The sequence below is a fragment of the Schistocerca nitens genome, chromosome 8 (genome assembly GCF_023898315.1).
Source record: "Schistocerca nitens isolate TAMUIC-IGC-003100 chromosome 8, iqSchNite1.1, whole genome shotgun sequence".
In the NCBI taxonomy this organism is placed as follows: Eukaryota; Metazoa; Arthropoda; class Insecta; order Orthoptera; family Acrididae; genus Schistocerca; species Schistocerca nitens.
The window spans coordinates 35,449,431-35,469,036 of NC_064621.1; the positions used below are offsets into that span (position 1 = coordinate 35,449,431).

General features: G+C 43.5%; 1 long non-coding RNA gene across 1 annotated transcript in view; it reads left to right on the plus strand.

Moving 5' to 3' along the window:
• Window positions 1-5,536, plus strand: part of LOC126199307 (uncharacterized) — a 34,624-nt gene extending 29,088 nt beyond the window's left edge. Inside the window, exon 3 of the long non-coding RNA XR_007540149.1 lies at window positions 4,982-5,536. This is a non-coding gene — a long non-coding RNA (uncharacterized LOC126199307). The remainder of the gene's footprint in view (window positions 1-4,981) is intronic.
• The last annotated feature ends 14,070 nt before the right edge of the window (window positions 5,537-19,606 follow it).

Here is a 19,606-nt window from a genome sequence, read left to right on the forward strand (position 1 = left end):
ATCATCTCTTGCAGTAAAGCCCCCTACAGCGCTATAAAAAGCAAAATAGCGCGAAATTTCTCCGCAAGCGTTAAAGTAATATGAAATAGAGGAAGAGTGAATCAGTGCAAGGTGTCGCAGATATGATACGCAAGATTACTGTACAAATGTACGGCTTTGGGAACAGTCACAAGGCGAATAAAATTATACTTCTTATGTGTTCTAACATACTACAGCAAATATGGGTCACGGATATTGGACGTTACACTTTGCTATGCCTCTTGTAGACGAGTTTTCATTCGAGGGATCTATGGTAGATTATATAGCGATACAATCGGGCTGGAGCTTTGTTCAGTTTCAGTGAGTTCAGCTATCCAACGCATCTAATTTCCATATCATTCATCCTTGCAGTGACGGAAGAATCAAATTAGGGTAACACCCTCGAATTTACATTTGTAAAGGAACATTTGAAACCGCGTTCATCGTTTCTGCTTTTGCTTTGTCACCCTAAATTACAGTCACTTTCTCGCCCATGAGCGTCTAGACATCAGCTTTGCTACCTCAAACACCTATACATGTGATTAGACCTCGTCTGGGTTTTGTAAAAGGTCTTCAATAATATTCTCATACAGTAATCGTTGAAGGTGACACACATTGTTTCTTGACAGCCAAAAGCCTTACATTCAGCATCTCCCTACCTCTAGTCAAATTCGTTTTACACATATTATACTGTAGTCTCTGTGCCGCGCGGAGTGGCTGCTCCGTTGGAGGCGCCATGTCACTAATCGTGCAGCTGGTCCCGCCGGAGGTTCGAATCCTCCCTCGGGCATGGCTGTGTGTGTTGTCCTTAGCGTTAGGTTAGTTTAAGCAGTGTGTAGGTCTAGGGACCGATGACCTCAGCAGTTTGGTCCCTTAGGAATGCACACACACACACACACACACACTGTAGTCTCTCTCCTCCAAATAGTTTTCAATTCGTCCCAATTGCCAACCCCTGAAAGTAAATCAACAATAGCCTATAATATACCTTGGTCGATGGCTGACTCAGAATATGGTAGGATCAACATACCCTAGAGGTCCTCTTGTTGAAGCCTTGAACATATGTTCTCTCCCACCACATTCTGACATTACTCTTCATCATAGCCACCAAGTCCCTGCAGACAGCAGTCGGAAAGTTTTACCAATCGTTCAGTTTCTCGACGACAGAAATCCGCTCCTTGATCATGGAGCTATTCTAAAATCGCTATGTGAACGAGCTCAGTGTCTGAAAATTCCTTTCCCAGAGATTCTCTGTCAGCTTGCTGAAACGTTGGAAATCACATGGTGAAATATATGAACTGTATACTGGATCAGCAACACTCACATACATGTGGTTTTGGTCAAATTGTTAACAACATTTCTCTACGGCTGTGCGTGACATTGCATTTGGTTGGATGGATGACTGTTGCAGTTACAGGGACCATACTGCGAGGTCATCAGTCCCTTCAGCCTATATGTATCGAACCGGGAATAGCCCTCAGAAGAAGGATACAAAATGAATATCCTGAGAAGCCTAATTGTAAGCAAGATACAATAAGACAAAGATAAAACCAAGGAAAAGTAGGAGAGGAGTGAGAGGGGGTAAGGTGCGTGAGCCACTCTGCCCAGAATGCAGCTAGAGGTCCTATGAGGATAGTATGGGATGGTGGACTCTGCATCGCGCCAGCACCACCTCACTGTCCATTACCCCAAAGAAACTAGGAGCACAGAAGAGATAATAAAAGTTTAGTAAAGATAAAACGTTAAAAACGGCAAACATAAAAAAGACAAGGAGAATAAAAAGGTGGGAACGTTAAAGGCAAGGCCAGGTCGCCAAGTAAGGGCCGCCATGGGACCCCTGGGCCAGAGCAAGCGAGGGGTGCCGCTCAAATCCCTCATGCAGTCAATGAGACCAAAGTACTCCACCTCACAGAGAGGAGGTTTAACCACCTTCGGAGGTGAAACATAAAACCAGTCAAGCCGCTGTGCCACTGCCGCTAATACCCCGAGGTAGCATGTCAAGAGGTTTAAGATGTCACGAAGCAGTCAAATCTGGGCAGTCTAGAAGGGTGTGGACCGCTGTCAGGAGGGCACCCTATTGGCAGTAAGGAGGCCCCTCGCGTTGGAGCATGTGTCTGTCAGTGAGCCAAGTGTGGCCGATGTTTAGCCAACAAAAGCGAATTCCCTGCAAGAAGCGTGAACGCAATGCTGCCAAGTGGTTGTGCTTTCCTTTATTGGCCTCAGTTTGTTTGGGGGTCCAGGTCAAATCATCCCGAGTTCCAGGCACCGAACAACTGATGGCGTAGAGTTGACCAAAGGTCCAGTTCTGGGATCTCCATTTCCTAAATCGGCAAAATAGCCAATTATTCCGTGGTCAGCACTTTCATTCCCTGAGGTTCCAACAAGTCGAGGGGGCCCATATAAAGACGACTGGCCATCCAGTTTGATGGAGGTCAGAAAGAAGATCCTAGATTTTCGTGACTTACGGATGACGAGTGTGGTAGAATTCTGTAGCCTGAAGACTGGTCAGGGAGTCGCTTCAGATTAGAGTCATCTTGCCTGTGCAAGAACGAGCTAGATAGGAGCTCGTTTGATGGTCATCAATTCATCAGTGAAGACATTGCATCTATTCAACAAGGAGTGTAGTTCACTGCATTTTGCAATCGGTTTGAGCATCAGCCATTGAACTGTCAGTGTATGCCACTTCCGAACCTGGAAATGCATCAAGGACAGCCATAAACAGGCGGTGAAACACCATGGGGTCAATTTAATCTTTCAGTCCAGAGGATAAATCGAGAAAGCTGCAAGATCGAGGTACACGCCAATGTGGCGTACACAATTGTTCCCAGACAAGAGGTAACAGTCGAGGAACTGGAGTTCATAGCAGAGACACAGCAGTCGAGCTGCAATTGTGGCTGCAGTTCTGGGTCTCTGTTGTTGGAGGTGGTCTTCCCTATTAGGAAAAGGACGCAGTAGTTTGCATGCTTAGGAGAGCTGTGAACATGTATAGCATAACTGAGCAGCTGTTGTTGGCACCTGATCCATAGTGGAGCGATCTGAGCCTCTAAGAGACGGATGTTCACAGGGCTAGTTCGAAAGCCCCCTGTAGCATGTGAGGTCCCACCATCGTATATCGGGTCCAGTGACTGCAATGCTGAGGATGATGCTGAACCATATGCAGAACTCGCATAATTACGACAGAACAGGATTAGTGCTTTCTAAAGCTGCAGAATGACAGTGCAGACTGCATCCCAGCTGGTGTTACTGAGGTAGCGAATTGTATTAAGGTGCTTAAACTGGAAAAGATCGGGAAACCACATCAGCCAGGCATCGAAAAAGAGTCCGAAACGGCGATAAGTCTCCACGACATTGAGCAGTGAAGGTGAAGGTAAAGTTCCAGTTGTGGATGAACAGTACGACAGTGACAGAAGTACGTGGCATGAGTCTTGGTGGCGAAAAACTGAAAGTCGTGGTTGAGGGACCATGACTGCGTCTTTTGAATGGCACCCTGCATTCGCTGTTCAGCAGCACCCACACCAGAGGAGGGATAGTAAAAGCAAAAATTGTCAGCATACAAGGATGGTGATATTGAAGATCCCACAGCTTCTGCTAGACCCCATTCTCTTGGCTATGGGAGGTACTGTGGGCAGCACGAACTCGAACGTGGGAAGTATGGTACAAGAAGTTCTGGACAAAAATCGGAAGTGAGTCTCGCATACCCCATGCATATAATGTAGCTAGGATGTGGTGTTTCCATGTGATGTCGGAAGTGTTTTGCAGGTCGAAGGAGGCAGCAAGAAGGCGTTGATGTCGCTCAAAAGCTGTCCAGATGTCAGACTCCAGGCAAACCAAATTATCAGCAGTGGAATCGCCTTGGTGAAAACCGCCCTGGGACAGAGCCACAAGGCCCCAACAATCAAGGAGCCATCACAGCCACTGGCTTACCATGCGTTCAAGCAACTTACGGAGAACATTGATGTAACTAATTGTGCGATAGCTGTCCATCTCTAGGGATGCTTAGCTGGTTTCAGTACCAGGATGCTATTGAGATGGGAGCTCACGCTCACTGCAGATACAGTTGAAGATGGCAGGATTTCACGCAGATAATCCACTGCTAGGTGTCTGAGCATTTTCTGGTGGATGTGATCTGGTCCTGGGGTTGTATCAGAGCAAAGGGCTAGGGCACTGAAAAATTTCACTTACTGAGCATTGCAGTGATCAAGGTGGTATGTAGTGAAAGATAAGTGCTATCTGCTGTTTAAGGACATGAAAGACAGGTTGATAGTTTTCAGATGAAGAGGCCCAAGCATAATTGAGCCCTGGCGGACTGGCGCCAGCACTGGGTACGCTCGTTATATCGTTGCGATCGATTTTGGAGGGTACATGAGATCTTTGCATATCGTGTGGCTTTCTTCCGGGTTGGCGGGCTTCAAGAGTCGGCCGTTAGCTTTCAAAAGGAAAACATAGAGAGACGAGGGACGTCTCCGGAGAAAGGAGTGCCGTATCAGCATGATATACCGCGCAATTGTATTGGTCGGCAAGTCTGTGTTTTGGGGCAGCTCGGAGATCCAAGTTTCGTGATTTCTATGAAGGGAAAGGTCCCTGAAGGAATGTGGTTAATTTGTTTGAGCCGCTGTGTTGTGCTGTGTGCAAACGTCAAGTACGTTGGCCGTTACTGTATGTGGTTGAGCGACGCGTTGAGAGGCGTTTCACTCGCTAGATGATTGTGGAACTTACACAGCCGTTAATTGAAAAGAATGTGGATGAACTCCGTGTGAGCTGGTAAAATGTCGGCTTCGCAGTGAAGTCTTAGTTATAACTGTATTAAGTGATTGAAAAGTGCACCTAAGTGATATTATTATTGTTGGTGAACCGTCCTTGTTTCAATTTAAAGGTCGGTGGTTACTGTGGACGGAACATTTTGTAGACTGATGCACGTATGTCTGATGCAAGGATTCTTCCCTGTATTTTGTGAGTGTTTCAGAGAGTTGCAGTTGTCCTGTGTTTGTCAAAAGCTGCTGTAAGTGCCAACGCCTTGGCGGGGAGTGAGGTGTGGCCCGCAGCCTAGGCCCTGCTGTGTTTACGTAACCCTGCCACGGCCGGATTGCTTTGGGCGAAGACCCCATACAAAAGGATTAGTATATCTTTTCCTTCCACCAAGGCGGGTAAAACGCGTTTTGTAATTTGTGATTTTCTGATGTTTAAACAAATAGACCTGCAACTAAGTGTAATCTGGGTTTGTTTCACGGCAATCTTTCCTGCTCCCGTTACATATCTATGTTCTAAGGAATTGTGGTTAACCACATGAGGGGAAGTTGTTTGGGCAATGTAGGGCCGTGTAGCGTTCAAATGCAATTAAGTGGCTGGCCCACTCTGATAGGAACTGTACTGTCAGTTGTAAGCTTTCGTTAAGTGTGGCGAAGCCACGGCAATACTGTGTTTGCTAGTTGTTTCTGAACTGTTTTACATGCACTTTATGGTTATACTTGTTTTGTGTCAATAAGAACTTATACCAAGTAACTGCTGCTTGTGGTGAATATTGTGGGGAATGATCTGCAGGAACCTTATGTTAATAAATTAAGTATGTGTAAACCAAAGTACGACTACCAACCATAATTCGCCATCCCACTTCCCGTCCTAATAATAGTTGTGGTATGGATTGTGCAAGGTCATATTAAAGGGGCCACGCACCAATAATGCAGACCCAAATGTTCGGCTATGGCTTCTGGGTCAGTGAAAACAGCACCATTCAAGGAAATACCCAGTACACCTGCAGAGGACAGGTATCCAATGACGTGTCTGATCTTCACCCAAACCTGCGAAAGGGGTATACGTGGTCCAATGATTGAAATATACCATTCAAAGCACTCTTGCTTCTGCTTGCTTGCAGACCTGGCCACAGAGCCATTTAAAGACAATGAGGAGCTCGACTGATGGATGACCCTTACAGCGTTGAATATCCTGCCTCCAATCTGTAATGGCCTTGGAGTCTTCCAAGGTCCATCAAGGTAATACTATCCGATGGGGGGGGGTCTTGAAGAATAAGGGATCGCTAATTCAGCTGTCAATAAAATGGCTGATGTTGCATTCTGGACAGCCCCATCAATGACTCTATTTAATGGGGAGCTCAGAACAACAGTAGAGGTGGAAGCATCCCAGTCATCATTGTGTAGTGCCTATCTAGGAGGGTGCCCAGGGGAATGACGCTTGGGGAAGGACGGGAGGATTGGGATGTGGCCGCTCCCAAACAGGTTGTCATCGACCCTCCAGTGGATGAATGGGAGGAAACCAGGACTGCAAGTAGAAAGATCAATGGTTGAGTAACTTCCATGTGCCACGCTGAAGTCAGTGGAGTCACCAGTATTCAAGAGACAAAGGTCGAGATCTACCAGTAAGTTTTTGATGTCTTCACTGCAGCCAGTGATCATAGTTCAAAAAGTGTTATGGGCATTGAAATCGCCAATGATTAGGAAAGGTAATGGGAACTGAAAAACCAAGGCAGATAATATGTGCCGAGTCACTGCACTATCCACTGGAAGGGAGGTAAACATTATAGATGGTAAAATCCTGAAATGCCCTTACCTGAACAACCACTGCCTCCAAAATTGTATCAAGAGGCAAAAATTCGCTACACACGTAGTTCAGAACATACGTGCAAACTTCACCTGGCAATCTATCATAATCAGCAAAATTCTTAAAATAACCCCAGTAGCCACATGTTTCATGAAAAACAATGCAGAAAGTAGGGAAGGAACTTAAGAGATGTCGTACCTCAGTCAGGTGGTGGAAAACAACACTGCGATTCCACTGCAGAATCGCGCTGTGAGGGTGGGAAGGGAGCAAGGAATTATGTTATGTCCCACGATCAGCTGCTGCCACTCGTTGAGAGCACATGGTATCAAGGTGCATAGGTTCTGAGACACGTTGTGTGGTGCAGTGTGAAGTCTCAGGGGCCACTGGAATCGCCGTCTCAGCCACAGAAGCAGAAGCAGAAGATATCCAGTGGCACGGGGGCTACCGGAAATTATCTTTGTCTTGGAAGACTTCTTTTTGTCTTTTTTTTTCTATATGGGATTTCAATGACTGGGACGGCTTCCTTGAATTGTGGCTGCTTCAGTCACTGGCTGGTATCCAGTTGCAGATCAGAAGAAATGTTGGAGGGGAGTATCCTCAGGAGGGACCCCTAACTGGCATGAGAAACTGGACAAGGATGATGCATCTCCAGCTGGGAGATGGGGACTGGCGTACCTGGTGCTTGAGGAGCCATTACTCGCAAAGTCGGTGTGGGGGAAGCAGACTCGGTTGGGTGCAGTCTGTTAAATGGGGAGAATGGTGCTCTCCACAGCTGACAGAGAGGAGCACAAGTAACATTCAGGTGAAACGGTTGTCCACAGTCGCTACAGACTGAGTTTGCGCTGCAATGCGAAGACATGAGCCCAAGTTTCATACACTTGAAGGACTGAATTTGGGGTGGGAGTGGGACACATCGTTTCAGGTCACATTGGTACAGCATCACCTTGACTGTCTCAAGCAACGAATTGCCCTTAAAGGCCAAGATGAGGGCCCCAGTAGTAACCTTATTTTTCTTTGCCCCCTAAGGAAATAATAGCGGAGACTATAGCCTGTCACTCCAGGATGGTGCGTAGCTCATTATCATATGGCAAGAGGATGACGCAATGAAAAATGATTCCTTGTACCATGATTAGATTATTAAGAGGGGGGGGGGGTTATAGTCACAAGAATACTACCCAGCTTGTTACAAGCAAGCAACGGCCGTGACTGGATAGGGGATGCTGTTTTAATCAAAATTTTTAAGATGGTTGCAACTTCCCAAAACTTGTCCTCAGTAGTCTCTACAAATAATAAAGGCTATCTGGCCCAAAAAATAATCTCCATCTGTCCTTGTGCAAATCAGGTATTGGGGGGAGTATTTCTCTCCTTGTCACTTAGCCTGACATTCCTCTCACAGTGTAGCCAGCGAAGGAAACATTTTACGATCATACGTTGAAAGAGCTCTTTCCTTCTGCTGAAGAGATTGCTTGGGCCCATATGAACCAGCAGGAGAAAGATTCGTCCGCTTCATATGTAAGTCATTCCCCACAGTGCCACACCTCCGTACAGGGGCTCTCCCCATGGACGCCACGCAGCCTGAGCATCAGCTGCCTGGCCAGTAATCCATTTCTCACCGTCCCTGTGCCCCAGTCATGATGAGCACACACTCATTGGGAGGTATCAGTCCGGGCAGCAGCAGTGCGATCCCTGTGTGATCAGGGGGCTACTACTGTGCAGGTACTTGACAACCCTCCCACAACAGGATGGTTGCCGCACTGGGTTTTGGGTGTACTACCCTTTTGGAAAGGAAGGTGCTAAGGTGACACGACACAAAGATGGAACAGACACCACTGAGTGACCTTCCTTGCACTATCCGCACTTCTGAAAAAATTTGGAAAAGTGGTGGCAGGTCAAACCCAACAATGGTGACCGCGTATTTATTAATGAAAAGATGCAGAGAGCACCAGAAGTGAAATGGAAAACTGGGTACTAAATCATGTACCAGGTCCAAGTTGGGTGTACACCACAAAGACGATCTGATGGAAAAGCACAGGGGGAAGGGGATAATGGAAGTATAGACTTGCAGCACAGAAAGTGAAGTAGTGCTGCACAGGCTGGGGTCCCGTGGTAGCCAAGTGGGTTGCTGAGGGCTGCATTTGGTCCATATACCACCAGAGTTTCACGGTGAATACGTGATTCCCACGTTTTTCTCACAAGAATCGTACTTTAGCTTTGGAATATGTTTCCAGTTACTGCAAAATTTCAATCTCACATTGTGATGCACTTGTTATCCGCACCTCAACAGGATTATGTCTGCAGGAAACTGGGAATATGTGCACTGGTCTGACAATGCACCACTCTTGTTTCACTACATTCTTAGAGTAGGACTACATGTGTAACTTACTTTCTGAAGTTCCTAAGTTGTTTCCAACAAAGAAACTTTGTGAACTGTCTCAAAAACCGGAAAAAGGAGATCCGAAGGTTGAAATGGTAATATTATTTGATTTAAAAAGACGACTGGCTAAATTCTGTGTATTTGGTTCATCATTATTGCTACTGATTAGAAATTGGTCAAGTATCAAACCGACAGATCTGTTATCGTCGTGACTGCCACCGCAATAGGCACACAGAATTATGGGAAATGGTGAATAAGGTGCTTCATGAATGTATTAACCGATTTTCTACAAATGAGTTTCGCCTTAAACAAGGGAATTGCAGAATATGCAGTTCTGCTTATTAAAGGCTACGGCGCCAGTGAGACACTTAAATCTTGGTCTTATTTTCATTCAGCAATGTCAAAATCAAATTATTTTCAGGATCTGGAGTAATTATGGAAAGTTTTCAGGCAACTAAAGTAGATGAAAATGTACATATATGGATTAAAGGAAAGGGTAGAGTGGAGTATGTGAAATTTAATGGTGATTGTACAATTTATTATCATAAATAAAGAAAAGAAGAAAGATTCATAAGTGGAAATAAAATTCTAGATGAAAGGATATCAATGATACGATTCGCTGATGACATTGATATCCTCAGTGAAAGTGAAGAAGAATTAAATGATCTGCTGAATGGAATGAACAGCCTAATGAGTACAGAATATGGATTGAGAGTGTAAATCGAAGAAAGTAATGAGAAGAAGCAGAAATGAGATCTGTGGAAAACTTATCAGGATTGATGGTCGCGAAGTAGACGAAGTTAACGAATTTTGCTGTCTAAGCAGCAAATAGCCAATGACGGACGGAGCAATGAGGACACCAAAAGTAGACTAGCACTGGCAAAAAGAGCATTCCTGGCCATGAGAAGTCTGCTAGTATCAAACATAGGTCTTAATTTAAGGAAGAAATTTCTGAGAGTGTACGTTTGGAGCACAGCATTGTATGGCAGTGAAACATGGACTGTGGGAAAACCGGAACAGAATAGAATCCAAGCATTTGAGATGTCGTGCTACAGAGGAATGTTGAAAATGAATGAGGATGTTCTGCGCAGCATCGGAGAGGAAAAGAATATGTGGAAAAACTGACAAAGAGAAATGACAGGATGATAGGACATCTGTTACTTCATCAGCGAATAACTTCCATGGTAGTAGAGGGAGCTGTAAAGGGCAAAAGCTGTAGAGGAAGACAAGAGGTTGGAATACGTCGAGCAAATAGTTGAGGACGTAGTTTGCAAGTGCTACTCTGAGATGAAGCTGGCACAGGAAAGGAATTAGTTGCGGACCGCGTCAAACCAGCCAGAAGACTGATGACTCAAACAAGAAAAAAGTGCGTCCCAAGAAAAACTCATTCGGCCGGAAAATACTTGTTTGAGGAGCTATGTATTGTTTGTATGTACTTTCAGTAATTAAATTTGTCTTAAGTACACAATAATGACACCAATATTTACAGTACGAGTTGGAAAAATCAATTTCATACTTTGTAACAAAATAGACTTCAATTCAGAAAAATTTTCATACACTAACCAATGGTGTTAAGCAACCAATAGACAGCATTGCTAGATCTAGAAATAAGCTACAATATCTTCTTCCTTGATAACTAATTCTATTCCAACTCTGAATTTTTTTTCAGATACTTGCAGGTAATTAAGATCAAAAACATTATATAGATATTTTTATATTCGCATAAATATTCTTTTGTGTAACGTAATCTCATATTTAAATGGTAAACATGCAACTATATTAAAAAATAAATTTAGTCGATGATCATTAAAATCATTCACTGGGAACATGTAACTAACAAAAGCTAAAAATTGGCGGTGACGTGTTGTAACGTCTTCCTCTGGTGTTATCGAACCATTTTATTATTTATATATGTGAAACAGAGATGACTTTCTTTGTCGACATTTTGACATAAGAATACTTGACTTATGTACCTCTCGAGTATTTTAATCTACTGTCCAAAAGACATGAAAAATTCATTCAGTTTAACTGATCTTGTATCCGTTTAACTGATCTTATCATTAGTTTTGTTGTTATTGTAAACAAGGTGAAGTATTTAAGTTGTCGCAGGATTGACTCGTTAAGTGTACAGATAACGCAAGTCGAAGATAACGAAAGGCTATCATACTTGTAATATATATGTGATCATCGAGATAAGCATTTAATGAAGTAACAGTATAAAGGACCACTACAATTTGAAACATTCAGTATTTGACATATCTCGCTTTCTGGGAAACGCCCTTCCGTCCACCTGAAGAGAAAACTGAGTTAGCAATCGGTTTGGTCACAGTAGCCTGCAAAATACCTCTAAATATACCAAGTACCTTTGTTTACTATGTCCAATAGTCTTTCCCTTACGAACCGTAAAGCTCTTTAGATAAAGATTTCTGCAGAAACAGTTGGAATGTCAGACCAACTGAAGTAATGAACTGATTAAAGCTTCCTCAACGGTATATGATTGTAAATGCTCGAAATATAGTAAGGATAAAGTCTTTTATTCTGGACTTCATTTAACGTTTTGATAAGAATGAAAAAATATTCAGTCTTCATTTTTTAATATGTTAACTTTTAGGAAGAACTACTACAGACTGCCTCTCCCTTCCCACCCTCATTCCCCTCTTCCGCTTATCAATGGTCGAAGCAGATGAATATCTTGGCTTGTAGGTTTAACTGCGTATCTTAGGAAATTCCCGTGCTGCATCAGTCAGCAGTGAAAGATATGGGGCCATGGTGATACAGATTAACAGTTGATATACGAAAAGATATGCGTAGTTCTTCTACTAGAATTGTACCCTGAGTAAAACGTCTCACAGAATCTGAAGTCGCCGTTACGGTGCCCAGACTTGACATAGTTGCCCTTTTTGCTCATCTCTTCCACCAAAGGCACTCGTCTCTGAAAATAGAACACACACATTTCTGCCTAGCTTAACTTATGCATATTACTTATTAAAGCTCTTTTAGTCTTCAAAGACAGTGCCTAATCCACTATTCAAATAAGACATACTTTTAGCATTCATATCATTCATTTTATTAAATCATCATCATAACCCCGTGCTAACTCCTAGAGGCGAGCTTTTGTTTTTCTGGAAACTCGACGTTCTTCATTCCTCTCTTAGCCATCCTTTTAATTTCGCAGTGTAAAGACTGTAGGCTGATGTTATCCATTAGGTGGTATTTTCTACGTCGCTGTAGTGTACATAGTTCTGCATAGTCACTGCGTACACAACTTTCCCAATAGAGCGCGCCCCGCTAAGCACGACAGCGCAGGCGCAGCGCTCGTCCGTCTCCGCACCACGAGATGGCGCTGTCTTAGAGACGGACCAAATTCTGCTTCCGCCGATCCGCATGTTAATATTTAATGCAGCCAATGAGATTGCTGCTAACGTAGAACCTTTTCTCCTCGCGGGTCACACTCGCGCAGTGATACCTGAATGCACGAGGTATTATAAAGAGTGTACAGACCTCCGATTAGTCAGTCTGCAATAGTCTGCATTAGTCTGCATTAGTCTGTAGTCAAGTTTAAGTCTGCGCCTAATAAGATTATCACATTCCTGTACGTAGCCATGAAGATAAATGAATAGACACTTTGTCAAGTATCAGAGATATGTGAGAATAAGATTAACATACCAAGACCAAAGGAACTTCAGAATGTCAATTGTAAATAGCATCCAGAACCAAGTTAAGTTATTTTTATGCTTGTTATTATTTTAATAAATGTGTGTGAAAATTAATCAAGTTCTGTTTAAAGTTGGTCACCGTCAATCTGCTACTCTAAGCGTGCAAGTGACATTTCTATCGTCTGACCTAACGGCAGAAGATAAACACGAGACATATTGCTGACACTCGCCTACTTCGCTAGAGCGACAAGTCAAATAATCTGATGGTGTGTGTACCGAAGGTCTTTCAGTACGCACACCACAGTCGCTTTGCCCATTTACACTTCATTCTGGATGACCCAACCATTTTTTCCAATCCTTTTTGTGATCTGCAACTGCCTGCTAATAATCCCTCTTTGTAATATGTCCAAATACCCTCTTATGTCTCTCAATTTCACCTTCTCTGTCTCCTCTGACCCAAATTCCGAAATCGTCTAAATGTGCTCTTGTCATTCTCGCAGTGCTCGAATTCCAGCGCCGAAGAATTCTAATTTCAGTTACCTTTGTCTTGTGTTGTTGCATACTGTTGCTTATGAAGAACACTCAGAAAATACTTTGTTCATTATGCGAAATGTATTTATCTATAGCTGCTCTCGTCCACACATTTTCTATGCATTACTAATTGCTACTTATTCTGCCATCAAACAATTAAATCTTGATTCTTCTTTTACCATATCTTTCATATTTATTTATTTCGCCTGGCAGACACCATCATCTTAGCGTTTTTAAGATTTATCTTCATAGCATATTGTCCACGGCTATTCTTCAGTGCATCCAAACTGGTACTAGCAATATTCATATCTTCAGCCAGCAAAGCTATGTCATCATCAAAACCTTATCTTTGTTTAATCTATTAATACTAATTATTCTCCCTACTGATAGTTCTCAGTTCTTACCGACACAGAATGAGTTCACTGATAAACATCAGTCTCTTTCCGTTGGTGATTCTAGTTCCTTTTCTTATTTCTGTTGCCTGATCCACCTTTCATTCCAATTACATATTTTTACATGTCCATTACGGGAGAGTTCTTTGGTATGTCTTCCTACAGTTTCAAATGGCTCTGAGCACTATGGGACTTAACAGCTATGATCATTAGTCCCCTAGAACTTAGAACTACTTAAAACTAACTAACCTAAGGACATCACACAACACCCAGCCATCACGAGGCAGAGAAAATCCCTGACCCCGCCGGGAATCGAACCCGGGAACCCGGGCGTGGGAAGCGAGAACGCTACCGCACGACCACGAGATGCGGGCTTTCCTACAGTTTGCTGGTCCCTTTAGATATCCGCCTGCTACTTCGGAAGTGTTTACGTTTCACTACGGATCTTTGGAGTGAGGAACGCCTAGGGCGCGGTGGTGTCACGTAAGTGCGTTGTGTTGGAAGGAAGGACAGGGGGCAGTTGCAATGCGGCTTTTGTGAAGAGTCCGTTGTATGGATGGAGTTGAACGTGGCGGCCAGCCCACTGTCAGATGTGTGCAGTCCTCTGTGGACCCTTCCATTTAGCGCAGCACATGCTGTTAAGTGTAGGCGGTGCCGAGCCGTTTTGTGCTTGAGGTACATGTTATTGTGAGTTGATGCGAGGAGCCAGTGCTGAGCCGGAAGAGGTTGGTTGACAGTTTTCTGTATCGGACAAGCTGTCGCCTGATAATTCTGTTGCCACTCGGTTGAAGGGAAGGAGTGCATGATATTACACTGTTGATTATGTGGTCTTCAATCCTGAGATTGGTTTGATGGTGCTCTCCATGCTACTCTATCCTGTGCAAGTTTCTTCATCTCCCAGTACCTACTGCAGCCTACATCCTTCTGAATCTGCTTAGTGTACTCATCTCTTGGTCTCCCTCTACGATTTTTACCCTCCACGCTGCCCTCCAGTACTAAGTTGGTGAACCCTTGATGCCTCAGAACATGTCCTACCAGCCGATCCCTTCTTCTAGTCAAGTTGTGCCACAAACTCCTCTTCTCCCCAATTCTATTCAATACCTCCTCATTGGTTATGTGATCTACCCATCTGATCTTCAGCATTCTTCTGTAGCACCACTTTTCGAAAGTTTCTATTCTCTTTTTGTGTAAACTATTTATCGTCCACGTTTCACTTCCATACATGGCTACACTCCATACAAATACTTTCAGAAACGACTTCCTAACACTTAAATCAATACTCGATGTTAATAAATTTCTCTTCTTCAGAAACGATTTCCTTGCCATTGCCAGTCTACATTTAATATCCTCTCTACTTCGACCATCATCAATTCTTTTGCTCCCCAAATAGCAAAACTCCTTTACTACTTTAAGTGTCTCATTTCCTAATCTAATTCCCTCAGCATCACCCAACTTAATTCGACTACATTCCATTATCCTCGTTTTGCTTTTGTTGATGTTCATCTTATACCCTCGTTTCATGACACTGTCCATTCCGTTCAACTGCTCTTCCTTTGCTGTTTCTGACAGAATTACAATGTCATCGGCGAACCTCAAAGTTTTTATTTCTTCTCCATGGATTTTAATACCTACTCCGAATTTTTCTTTTGTTTCCTTTAGTGCTTGCTCAATATAGAGATTGAATAGCATCGGGGAGAGGCTACAACTCTGTCTCATTCCCTTCCCAACCACTGCTTCCCTTTCATGTCCCTCGACTCTTATAACTGCCACCTGGTTGCTGTACAAATTGTAAATAGCCTTTCGCTCCCTGTATTTTACCCCTGCCACCTTCAGAATTTGAAAGAGAGTATTCCAGTCAACATTGTCAAAAGCTTTCTCTAAGTCTACAAATGCTAGAAACGTAGGTTTGCCTTTCCTTAATCTATTTTCTATGATAAGTCGTAGGGTCAGTATTGCCTCACGTGTTCCAACATTTCTACTGATTCCAAACTGATCTTCCGCGAGGTCAGCTTCTACCAGTTTTTCCATTCGTCTGTAAAGAATTCGCGTTAGTATTTTGCAGCTGTGACTTATTAAACTGAAGTTCGGTATTTTCGCATCTCTCAACACCTGCTTTCTTTGGGATTGTAATTACACTGAGGTGGAGAAAGTCACACAATACCTGCCAATATCGTGTCCTTAAGGCCGGCGTAGCGCAGCAGCTCCTCGTAGCAGGTCGTTGGAAGGCCCCTGCAGAAATACTTGCTTCTCTGGCCGACCGTAACTGCGAAAGCACTGCCGGTACAGGAATTTGTGCAGGAGATAACCTGTCGATGATGTCCTATGAATGTTCGACGGGGCTCAAGTCGGGAGATCTGAGTGGCCAAATCGTTCGCTCGATTTGTCCAGAACTTCTTTGAACCAGTTGTCAGATATCATGTCCTCGTGATATGGCGCATCGTCATTCCATCGTTGTTTGGGAACATGAAGTCCAGGAATGCCTGCAAATGGCCTTCAAGTACCCGAACATCCAGAAGACCCTGCCCTGCCCACACCGTTATGGAGTCAACACCATCTTACACAGTGCCTTATTGACAACTTGCATCCATGGTTTCGTAGGGTCTACGCCACACTCGAACCCTACCATAAGATCTTAATAACTGAAATCGGGACGCATCTGACTAGGCCACCGTTTTCTAATCGTTTGTGGCCCAACTGATATGATCACTAGCCCAGGCGATGTCGTGCTGTTGACAAAAGCACTCGCGACTCGCGTCGGTCGTCTGCTGTCGTGTCCCATTAACGCCAAATTTTGTGTCGCTGTCCTAACCGTTACGTTCGTCGTACGTCCCACATTGATTTCACGCAGAGTTGCTAATCTGTTAGCTCTGACAAACCTACGCAAACGCCGCTGGTCTCGGTCGTTAAGTGAAGGCCGTCGGCCATTGCATTGTCCGTGGTGAAAGGTAATCCTTGACACTGTGGATCGTGGAATACTGAATTTCCTAACGATTTCCGAAACGGAATGTGTCATGCGCCTATCTCCAACGATCATTTCGCGTTCAGAGTCTGTTAACGCCGTCGTGTGTCAACAATCACGTCGGGAACCTTTTCACACGAATCACCTGCGTGCAAATGACAGCTTCGCCAGTGCACGACCCTTTTGTACCTTGATCACGTGACGCTACCGCCATCTGTATATGTGCATAGCGCTGTCCCATGACATGTGCCACCTTAGAGTAGTATTGGTACAGAAGGTGGCTGCAGTATTAGTTTTGAGAGAGCAAGGTATGTTTTCTGAATTGATTCTCCCTACGTACTCTGCGAAGGATCCGTAGCAAGGTGTTACCGCTTCTTTTCTAGCGTCTTCGAATGTATTTGGTGGCAAAATGACTGATTAGGTTTTGTTGGTGAACCATGCAGCAGAGTGACGATTACGCCGAATATTCAGCATTGGTTACTTTCATATTGAACCCGCGATAGGCAGTTTTCATTCACCATACATATGGGAAATATTACTTTATTTTGAAACTTCCGGGCAGATTAAACCTGTGTGCTGGACCGAGACTCGAACTCGGGACCTTTACCTTTCGCGGGAAAAGTGCTCTGCCATCTGAGCTACCCAAGCATGACTCACGCCCCGTCCTCACATCTTTTCTTCCGCCAGTACCTCGTCTCCTACTTTCCAAACTTCACAGAAGCTCTCCTGCAGACCTTGCAGAACTAGCAGTCCTGGAAGAAAGGATATTGCGGAGACATGGCTTAGCCACAGCCTGGGGGATGTTTTCAGAATGAGATTTTTACTCTGCAGCGGAGTGTGCGCTGATATGAAACTTCCTGGCAGATTAAAACCGTGTGTTGGAGAGAGACTCGAACTCGGGACCTTTGTCTTTCGCGGGCAAATGCTCTACCATCCTTTCTTCCAGGAGTGCTAGTTCTGCAAGGTTCGCAGGAGAGCTTCTGTTAAGTTTGGGAAGTAGGAGATGAGGTACTGGCGGAAGTAAAGCTGAGAGGACGGGGCGTGATTCATGCTTGGGTAGCTCAGATGGTAGAGCACTTGCCCACGAAAGGCAAAGGTGCCGAGTTCGAATCTCAGTCCAGCACACAGTTTTAATCTGCCAGGAAGTTTCATATCAGCGCACACTCCGTTGCAGAGTGAAAATCTCATTCTGATTACTTTATTTTATTAATATTGCCGATTCTTGACAGGAGCGAAATGTAAATGTTTTAAGTGATCAATATGCTGTGTGTTGTACTAATTTATGCGACTGTTTGTTGTAGTAATTACTCTAATAGACCGTAATTTATTTGAATTTTTCCAGTTTCTTTACTTTGGTCGGACTAATTCTCGTACCTCATGCTCTTTATGAAGTAATAATGAATGACTACCTTGTCACTAATGTTAGTGTGGATTATTGTTTTTTACTGTGACAGAACAATATCTATGAGGAGTCACAGCTGTATGTTAGGGTCAATTTTATAAAAGTCCGGTAAGTCACGCTGCGGAACAGCGAAGTTGCGCCTGCCGAGTTCTTATCATATTGTTTTCAGATGGTGTGGCGTTGTCATTCCATGTATGATTAATCGTATCCGTGATTTAATTTTTTATCTTCATCCTCAAGGACAGGAACTGCCTACAGAAGTTGTTTATTAATCGAGTCATACCAGAATATCTCTAAAATACTGACAGATTGTTCCGTTGTGCAGTTCGTGTATTGGTGTCTGTCGAACCGCGTTTCGATTTAGTCAGGTTCTCATGTTGGATACAGTTTTCTGTTTTTAACAGACGCCGTACAAGTTAACACTTTAATGTGTTGCATCAGATCAACATTTCTTGATAGCATTCTTCCTTTCGAGTCCGCAGTTAGCTTTTGCTGAATCTTCGTCAATTTTGTTCGTTTCACTCAGCGGGATTCTTTTTCCAGAATCAAAAATGTAATGTTCACTTCACTTAATGTGCCAAACTACAAAACTTTATCTTGAAACAAATATTTTATTTTGCTTGAATAAAGAGTGTACCTTGTAGGGAAAGACATGTAAGCAAGAAGAACCATAATGGAACTAGTTTTCCAGAAAACCATAAACATGTACAGTAGGAATGCTCTGTCTTGGAACACTAAAATAAGGCTTTATAGCACAGTAATTAAGACGGAAACACTCCATGCAGCAGATACACTAGTCATGGGGAGGGAAACGCAAATGGAGAAACTGGAAATCAAGGAGAGGGACATTTTGAGCAAGATTATCGGTCCCAAATTCCAGAATGACAAAGACGTTTTCTGTAGAAACGAAGCCTTCTATGCAAAGTCGGAGAGACTCTCGGAAACCATGAGGAAATGGAGGATGGATTTCTATGGACACATACTCCGAATGAGTCTCGAGAGACTAACTAAACAAATCTTTGATCTCTTTTACAAAAAAAAAAAAAGACTAAACCCAAATGGTTTAAGGCAGTGGAATAGGATTTGAGAGAACTCCAGATTACCGACGTCATGTTAAAGAACCAGGATCGTGACCAAAGACATAACTAAGAGGTTCCAAGTTAAGATCACCACCAGGAAACCAATTCAGATATCAGAGGAAGAAAGAAAGAAGAGATCAGATAGAATGAAGAACTATGGGGAGTAAAGAGAGCACAAGCATCTAAGAAGTGATTGATCTGACTACCCCAAAGATGGGTGATTCGAAGTGAAAAAAAAAGAGTGTACAACGCGTGGTTTTATCTACAACGGTAAACTCTCGTCAACTGAGTTGAAAATTTTAGTCAGTGTGCATGACGTAATGTGTGAGCTCATTACCATACATAACTCACCCGTGATGAGAGGTGTTTCAATTGTTATTGAGACATCTGAACTGACTCATTATTTAAGGACAAGCTGTTAACACCCAAGCAAAATATTTTATTCTGAACGAAGCGCTGTTATTGTTTCCAAGCCTGTTCGGTGATAATTTAGTACGCTGCGTGTGCTGAGTATCGCATACTAAGAATCTGAAATTCAGGAAGATTACACCATTTTGATTTACGAGAGACGACACCAGATTAACAACAAAGGAAGTACGTTATTGCAGGAGGATAGGGAGAAATCAACGAATAAAATGATACC